Source organism: Lissotriton helveticus, chromosome 8, assembly GCF_964261635.1.
Source record: "Lissotriton helveticus chromosome 8, aLisHel1.1, whole genome shotgun sequence".
Taxonomy (NCBI): Eukaryota; Metazoa; Chordata; class Amphibia; order Caudata; family Salamandridae; genus Lissotriton; species Lissotriton helveticus.
Window position 1 is genome coordinate 1,086,543,307 of NC_136069.1, and position 9,589 is coordinate 1,086,552,895.

Consider the following 9,589-nt stretch of genomic DNA (forward strand, 5'->3'; position numbering starts at 1 on the left):
TTTTCTCTTTGTTCATAAATAATGTTATCTCATACTACACTGAATATCTCACGGACGCACCTACTCTTGCTGGATCCAGGGTTCCGCTTTTAATGTTTGCAGACAACACTTTAATTTTGTCCAAGACGCAATATGGTCTGCAACGTGCCCTTGATCGATTCATCTTGTTCTGCAATGATCATGATTTAGTACTTAACGTCGATAAGATGAAGTTGATGGTCTTGCACAAACACAAAGTAGTGAAAGCTAGAGTGGAAATGAATAATGTGCCCCTGGAACAAACTGACTCCTTTGCATATTTGGGCGATACTTTGGGCATACGTTTGAACTGGAAGCCACAGTTAGATTTATTAGTCTTAAGTAACCCTGGGCGGTGAACTATGCTCCGCTCACAGAGTTTGCGAAGTTTTAGCAACTTCGCGCTTCGCGTAGAGCACAAAGTTGTTGAATACTTCGCAATCTACAGCGTAGCGTAGTTGTTTTTCTTCCGCGCGTGCTCAATATGCGTTCTCACGTACGCGTAATGACTTACCGTGATTCTGCGTTCGCTGACTCAATTTTCTCTCCCGGTCGCGTGCGCCACGAGTTTTGGAATCCAGCCGCACAATCCCGCGAGAGTGTGCGAACGCGAATGCGTCATTCGGATGCGCTATCTTCCTTCCAGCGCAGTGTTGGTAAGATCGCGGTCCCGAACACGTAGAAACTACAATCTGGCACAGAATATCTCGAGCACGATAAAACCTTCCTGAAAATGATCATTTTGCTCAGAAAACCCCTCAGTTTGTGATTTAGCAGTAGTCTTTTGTGCAAGGAGTCCTCTTTTTTACTACTCTTTTTTTCAAGAGGAAGGAAGTATGAAGAAGTGCCCCTGAGTCTCCAACTTCCTGTTCCTGTCCAGCAGGCTCCTCCCAGTGCTTTGTCCATGTGCTGTTCACTTTCATTTGGATTTGGAGCTGGAAGGATCACTTTTTGTGTATGTCTGCTACATCATATCATTGGATTGGTTTTATTGAGGACTTTTGGATTTGAAATTTTATTTTACAAGTAAGTTGGAGAATTGGTGTACATGTTTGTTTGATTGGGGCTTTTTTTACCTACAGTTCTCTGGGCTTTTCTTCCTTTTTTAAAAATTATTGTTGTGGGAGGCCTGTACTTTCATGAGGGGTAAAGTTGTATTTTTTTTAAATTTCAGCCAGTAGGTCCCAGAGGTACCCATGGGTCCAACCATGTTTCTGTGGTGTCTGTTGAATTTCAAGTTTTTAAACATCATGGAGGGCATTGGATTGAATTGCAAACTGTGTTTTTGGAGTGAACTTTCAGTTTTTGGGTGTGTGTTAATTAAATAGAGGCTTTTCAGCCAATAGGTAACCTTAGGAGTTCATATAGTTAGTGTAGGCCTGCTTGAGTTCATTGTATGTCCTTTCTGTGGGTGGCCTGGCCATGTGGTGGCAGCCATTTTGTGGGACCAGCCACTGTGCCTTTGCCATAGGCCTCCAAGCTTGTGGCCTACTCTGCCAGTAGGCCCAGAGGTACTCATCATCAGTCATCATGGGTGCATGAAAGTTAAACAACTATTTTTGTGTTGTCTGTTGAACTTTAACATCATGTATGGCATGGATGGCTTTGGATTGATGCGCAAAATGTGTTTTTGGGGTGGAATCTCAGTTTTTGGATGTGTGTTAAATAAATAGGGCTTTTCTGCCAGTAGGTAACCCTAGGAGTTCAGCTCGCATAGTTTTGGTAACTTTGCACAGCGTGACAACGCAAACTTACAGCTTTTGTCTTCTTCGCGCGCTCAATCTGCGTGTTAGCACATGCGATAACGACTTTTTGTACAGTTTGCGATGCCGAACACACAGAATTTGCAATCTGGTGAGCAATATGTCTCGAGCTGCTTAAAACCTTGTCGAAAATGTTGATTTTGTTCATTTTGCTAAAAAAACACCTCCGGTTGTCATTTGGTTGCAGTTTTTGGAGCATGGAGTCATTTTTCTGTTTTAATTTTTTTTTTAAAAGAGGACGGAAGTTCCCCAGAGACTCCAACTTCCTGTTCCTGTCCTTTGTATGTACTTTCTTGTTTTGGGTGGGCTGACCATGTGGGTGGCAGCCATTTTGTGAAGCCAAGCATTGTGCTTTTGCCATAGGCCTGCATTGTCTGTCTTCTCTTTCTTTTCATGTTGTTGTGGGTGGCCAGGCCATGTGGTGGCGGCCATTTTGTGGGACCTTCCACTGTGCTTTTGCCATAGGCCTCCAAATTTGTGACCTATTCTGCCAGTAGGCCCAGACTCCCAGAGGTACTCATCGGGGGTGCTTGATGTAACTGTTTTTATGTTGTCTGTTGAATTTAAACATCATTTAGGGCATGGATGCCATTGGATTGAACTCCAAAATGTGGTGTTTGGGGTATAGTTAACTTTTTGGATGTGTGTTAATAAATACCTTTGTTGCATGTGTATGTGTTGTTGTTGTGTAACTCTCCAACATTTTTAGCTATGCGGATTTTCTTTTTTGCATTAAAGCTGTGTGTAACAGGCATCCTCCTTTGTCTGGTCATATAGGGATTTAGGCCTGCTTGAGTTCATTGTTTTCCGGGCCTTACCCTTGTGCCTGTGATGAGTGACCATGTGGCTCGGGGCCATTTTGTGGCGGTGGTAGTAGTGTGCTGTTTTGTTTTTGCCACATAGGCCTTTGTGTCTTTCCATTGTTCATCTTGGCTTACTGCTTCAATCCCCATTGCCAGCTGCAGGTCCCTGATGCTGCATCCATCCCACATGATGCACAAATTAAGCACAAACAGGTTCCACTTCCACTACATTTGTATTTTAGTTCTTTGCTATTCTTATCTTACTGAATGTACACTAGTAGTAATTAAAATTAAAGCACAACAAATTCCACGTTTGACTGATGTTCTTCTGCCTTCTTTGCTTGTAGGTGCAAAAAAGACTGAGGAGGAAGTGTCTGTCATCATCGCCCGTTGTACTGCCAGACAGACATCCTGCTGTAGTGGTGTGACCTGACCAGATATCTCTGCAACTTGTGCAACTGAGTGCTGCTGACATCTGAAGAAGATGGGTCCAAAGAAAGCAGGTACAAGGTCCTCCAAGACCAAGAAAGTTGCTGAGAAGAACAGAAGAAGGAAGTGACCCCAAAACCTTTTTTGTGAAACCAAAACGTACACCTGCAGCAGCGGTGTCCGGGGGGCAAGCTGGGGGCATCACTTCTGTATCAGTGGGCCCAACCCACCAACCCAGGCCCAAGCAGATGAGTGTGGAAGAGGTAGCCAACCTAATGCTGGAAAGCAGTGATTCTGAGCCTGACCTATCCCAAAGTAGAACACAATCAACGCATGATGGAAAACAGTAGATAAGTGGTGAACAACAACAACCACAACCACTGTCTGCAATAGTAGTGTTGTTCCTCCCGAAGTAGGGGAAGTTCAGGAAATTGAGCCTCATGCAGAGGAATAAGAAGAGGAAGCCTCTCATTCAGGAGATCCATTGTCTCCCAAATTCCCAGCAACGAAAAAGAGGGTTAGTCCATCGAGTTCTTCGCCAAGTATCCCTTGTGATGTTCTAGATCTCACTTGGTAGCCACAACAATCTGAGCATGAGAGGGAGACACATCCCTACAGTGGCCGCCGAGCGAAGCGGAGGAGTAGAACTACAATACCCAGACTCCCCAGCGGCACTGACATCAGCCGCCAACGATGCCAACGCGACCGGAGGTGCTTTAAATCACAGCGCAGCCCCGGTGGAGCGGGGGCTGCCTTCACTCACTTGGGGGATCATTCCAGTAGCTACCACACTCTTCTGGGTTCTTCTCCCTCCCGCCGCCGCTATCCCTACAGCGGCCGCCAAGTGGAGCGGAGGAGTGGAACAACAATACCCAGACTCCCCAGGGGCTCTGACATCAGCCGCCAACGACGCCTACGTGACTGGAGGCGCTTTAAATCACAGCGCAGCCCCCGTGGCGCAGGAGCGCGCGGGAGCGCCGGGCGAAGCCCGGGCTAAGGGCGGGCCGTCTGTGGCCATCCGGGGACGGCAAGGGTCGGGTCGGGCAACCCCCCTAACGAAGAGCTAAAGGACAATGAGTAAGCGAAAATTACAAACATCGACCACAGGAGGGGGAGTTAAAGCTAAAATCCCACGAAACTCTGCTATTATAATATCCTACTTAACCTCTGCTGTGGGGGAACTAACAACCCAAATCGCTAACACTGAACGAGAATTGGGTCTGGAAGGCATCGATATTCAGTCACAGGGGTTGTTGCCCGTTGTTAGCCCCACCACTAGGCATATCCCTTTGGAGCCAAGGATTATAATTGACACTGCTAAGAGTATCATAACATCTGACTCTATTATCCCACTTTGCCCAGAGCAGGGGTCATCTGTTAACATCCCGACTGTGATCGAGTCCTCAGAGGGAGGTCATAATGACGTAAAGAAACGTGGAAAGAGACAGTACAAAAAGTCTAAGACACCGGTTAACAACTTGACAAAGAAAGGAACCTTATTATCCAGCCAACTTGAAAGCTCCATAAGGGACTTGGTGGAGAACATTTTCACAGAGAAACTGGAATCTACTTTGATACGGATATCCAAAGACATTATTGACACCTTGAATGATTGTGTGGCTGGGATTATGAAAAAATGTGAGCGTCTAAACGCTTCTTCTCTAGCACAGGTACATTCCCTTAGCCAGCCGGCAGTCATCTTTCCATCTATTAGCCAGGCCCCTAAATCCCAAAGCCCTGGGAGAAGGGAAGTGAGTGCACCATTATCCCCCACTAGGACTCAAGAGTTAGAAATGCTCTCTATTAACACAGTGTCATCCCGGGCCGGAACAGATTCAAAGGGTTCATTGTTGGGAATAGGCCCTAAAAGCCACCCTACTCCAAAACGGGCTCTGTCAGTAAGGAGGGAACCCATTAGGGACAGAACCCCGGTACCCCTGCCGATTATCAATCTTCCCCCCAAAGCTACCCCTTTTGTTGCTATTCTTGTAAATGTCCCCCCACTGAAAGCAGGCGATGTCCTGTTGAGTAACATAAAGATGTGGTGCAATGAAAACTGCACTGGGGGAAAAAACATCTCTTCTAGCATAAATATGGGCAGACGGGTAGGTTGGCTGGGTCACACAAAAAAACATCTTAAGGGGGATTTCCTCATTGTAAACTTTAATAATCCTGACGGGGCAACACGTTTGCTTTGGGATGCCTCTAAACTAGATCTGTAGGATGGAGGTATTCGAGCTATGCCTTTGGGCTTTTTCTACCCGCAGCCGAACATGTATAATTTGGTAGAGAGAAAAGATCCGGCTCGGAGCTCCAGTAATCATAGTATTCTTACCCCAAATCTTTCCATTTACCAACCCACCTGGGTAACACAAAAATCACGGTTGCTGCCTAAGCCTAATAATACCCCCAGACAGGAGACCAGGGAGGGACTGGTTTTATTGAATAGATTTTCCCTCTTATCCCAGGTAGGGGAGATTGTTAACTTGATCTTAAATATCCAACATAATAGTGTAGGCATGACTGAGGGGATGGGGGAAAAGGTAAAAATGTTAAGTTGGAATGTTGCTGGTCTAAGGTCAAAAAGGGAAGATAATGTCTGGTTAAACTTTGTGAAACAGTACGATATTGTTGCACTCCAAGAGACGTGGGACAGGGACTGTGATTTCTGGTTAAACGGCTTCACATCATACTATGTACCTGCTTTGAGTTCGCTAGCGGGGAGAAACAGAGGGGGTCTTATGTTTCCGGTCTCAGTAAACATAGCAGGTAGAATTAAAATGGTCTATTGTATTTCCCCTAATTATCTAATACTGGACGTAAGTTTGGCAAACAACATCAAGCTAATTCTTATTAACTGTTATAATTCAATTCAAGGGGAGTCCCCAAACGAGCATCTCCATTTGTTGTCTAATTTTTTTTAAATTTATAAGGAAAAACAAACCACTTTTGTTCATTATATTTTGATGGGCCATTTTAATGTACATTTATGCAACCTAAACTGTCAGTATAGAGATAGCGATGGCCCCGATTTCACAACCCCTCTCATTTCGAACACAGCTCTAAGGGTGAAGAAATGGAGGCACTCTTGTCCAATAATGACTTGTTTGAGGTGAGGTTTTCTGATGGGAGTGACCGTGTCGCTACATACAGAGCAAGGGACAGTGAATCTATAATAGACTACATATTCCTATCCCCAGGACTTTTAAGTCACGTAATTTTTTATAATGCCATACCCTCCACTTTCAGCGATCATAACCCGGTAGTGATAGAATTGGACAATGGTCTTTCCCTCTTGAATAAAACGGCCACGACACACATTGTGGCTGATGTAAAAGTAAAAGATCGAGGGAGGAGATTAAAATGGAACAAAGTCACTCCCGAAGACTTTTTTCACACCATTATTATGAAGGTTGGCACGGAACTAGATACATGTGCAGACCCTCTCAAATATGGGGGGATGTAATCGCTTGATACGAAGCAATCTGTTTGCAAGTGGCTAAAGAACTCACAATCAATACTCGATCTAAAGCTAATCCTGCCAAAGGCTGGTTCGATCAAAAAAGCACTAAAGCGCATAATCTACTTAAGATACCTAGGAACAAACTCTTAGTAGCTCAGCTTAGGAAAGAGTATTCATTAATAGTGCAGGCACGCAAAAATGAAATCAAACAAGCTGCCTGGGCAGCACTGATGGAAAAAGCAACAATGAAAGATAGTTCTAAGTTTTGGGCAATCGTTAATAACCCTCTGTTTACTGGTACCCAGAACTCTGTATTAGAAGTCAACATCTCAGAGGAGGACTGGTTAAGTCACTTTAAAAAAACTCTACGGGAGTAATATTGAGCTGGAAACTTTTGAGGTACCAAGCACTGACCCCCCATTGACACCAATTAGTTTTACGGTAGAGGAGGTTGAGAAAGCGATAGAGGGAACGGCAGGGCGTAAGGCCCCAGGCCCCGACGGTGTGCCATCTGACATGTATAAGGTTAACTCCAAATACTGGGCGAAAATATTGACAAATGTTTTTAATACATCGGCTGCATCAGGGTTCCCAAAATCATGGTCCTGTTCAATTATAATCCCTGTGTTTAAGAAGGGCCGAAGGGGAGACCCCAGATGTTATAGGCCAATATCTTTACTAGATTCTTCCATCAAAATCTTAGGGAAGGTCATTCTAGCTAAAATAACAGACTGGGCTACGGAGAAAGACATTCTATCCAACGTCCAGTATGGCTTTAGGTCAGGCAGAGGAACGGAGGACCAATGTCTCAATTTACATTTAATTATAACCAAATACACGAAGGCTGCTAAGGGCTCAATTTTTTTGGGTTTCATGGACTTGTCCACGGCCTTCGACCTAGTTAATAGGTCGAGGCTGTGGACCGTGCTGTTGGACCTAGGCCTTGATCGGCCCTTGGTGTATTTTATAGCCGAGTTACACAGAGATTTGAAAGCTTCTATAAGGATGACGCAGGAGGGGAAATGCACTGCAGGTTTTAACCGCATGCGCGCTAGCGGTTTTCCCGCTGCGCGCTGCGTTTTTTAAAAAGCCGCGTTACATGACGAGCTCAGCTCGTCATCAGCGTGCGAGCGGCGTAACTCATGACGAGCTGAGCTCGTCATGAGCGCCGAAGTGGTTAAATCAGGAAGAGGGGTCCGCCAAGGCTATATCTTGGCCCCTATGGTATTTACGTTATATATAAATTCCCTGAAAGACAATTTGTTAACGGCGACACTAGACATTCCGCGTATGGGAGGAACGCCCATTCCTGTACTCCTATACGCGGATGACACCGTTTTATTAGCACGAACCCCCCTTGGTCTAAAAAGACTATTAGACTCCTTTGGGGATTTTATGAATTCACTGGACCTTGTGGTTAACAATGGAAAATCTCACATTATGTCACTGGGTGCGAGGAAAAACAGTATTAAATCGTTTTCTTGCAACAAGGCAGCAATCTCAAGAGTGAAAGTTTTTACTTATTTGGGGGTCGTGTTTGACGACAAAGGGCACTGGGCTCCGCAACTCTCAACTAAGGTAAATGCTGTGAGAAGCTCTGCCGCTGCAATATTAGGTTTTGCAAAAAGATTGGGAGGAAAGCCGTGTGAAGCAATCCTAGCCATATACAAAGCAAAAACTATCTCAATCACTAGGTATGGGGCTGCAATATGGGGGTACACAAAATCTGATTCCATCCAAAGAGAGGAAAATAAATGTCTTCTTGCCCTTCTAGGCCTTCCACAATCGACTGCAACTTTTACCGTTCAACTCGAGTTGGGGATGGGCTACATTTCAGACACAATAAATATGACCCCAATTAAACATGGGCGTAAAATCCGTTCCGCTCGCGGATTTTTCGGATTTTCGGCACATTCGCAATCCGCGAACTCTCGCGAATTTGTCGAAAATCCGTGAATTCGCTCGCGGCGGATTTTTTGCTTGGTGATACAATATTGCGGCGCGCGGCGTGGTGCACGGCGTTCACTTTCCGTCATTAAGCGTTTGCCGAGTTGTTTTCCTCGATCATATTTTGCGAGTGCTGCACCATTTTGGATCTTGCTGCGGGATCCCGCGGGAGTTTGGCGCCCGCGAATACGTAATCGCGGCTTGCCACCTTGCACAGCACGCCTCGCGAGAGTTCGCAATTGTGAACACGTAGTTGCGGCGGACAGGAACAATCTCGCACCCGCGAAATAGAGATTTTGCAATTCTGCACAAGAAATCCACCAGCAAACAGGATAACAGAAAATGATGATTTTTATCAGAATCACTCCTCAGGTTGACATTTGCATGGCCTTTTTTTTTGCAAGGAGTCCATTTTGGGGGGGGGGGAAGGAAGTGCCCCACAGTCTCCAACTTCCTGTTCCTGTCCAGCAGGCTCCTCCCAGTGCTTTCTTCATGTGCTGGTCACTTTCATTTGGACCTTGACCTGGAAGGATTACTTTTTGTGGGTGCTGCTGGATATTTGGATTTGAGGCCTTTTTAACTTTCTTTGGATCACTTTTGGATTAGAAATCAACTTTCACAAGTAAGTTTGTTTGGGGCATTACAGTTGCTGCAACTACAATTTTGGAACTTTTTCAGAACATTAAATAAAATATATTGTGGGTAGCCACAGTATCCAGTAGGACCAGGATTGGTTATGGGTGCATGATACAACTGTTTTGTTGAATTTAAACACCATTGAGGCCATGGATGGGCTGGGATTGTGCTGATTTTTGTTGTTTTGTCGTTTTTTTGGGGCTGCTGGTGGGGCCCTTTGCCCAGGGGTGGTGAGTGTTGCATGGGCCTAGTCTTTCTGTGGGGTGTCTTCTTGAATTTAAACATCATTGAGGCCATGGATGGGCTGGGATTGTGCTAATTTTTGTGTTTTTTGTCGTTTTTTTGGGGCTGCTGGTGTGGCCTTTTGCCCAGGAGTAGTGGTGCATGGACTTAGTGTGCCTGTGGTGTGGTCTCACTCTCTTTAATGTAAACATCCTGGATGGCATTGGATTGTGGTGATTTTTGGGTGTTTTTCTGTTTTTTTGGGGTGTACTGTTGATGTGGACTGGCCATGTGGGTGGTGGTGGTGG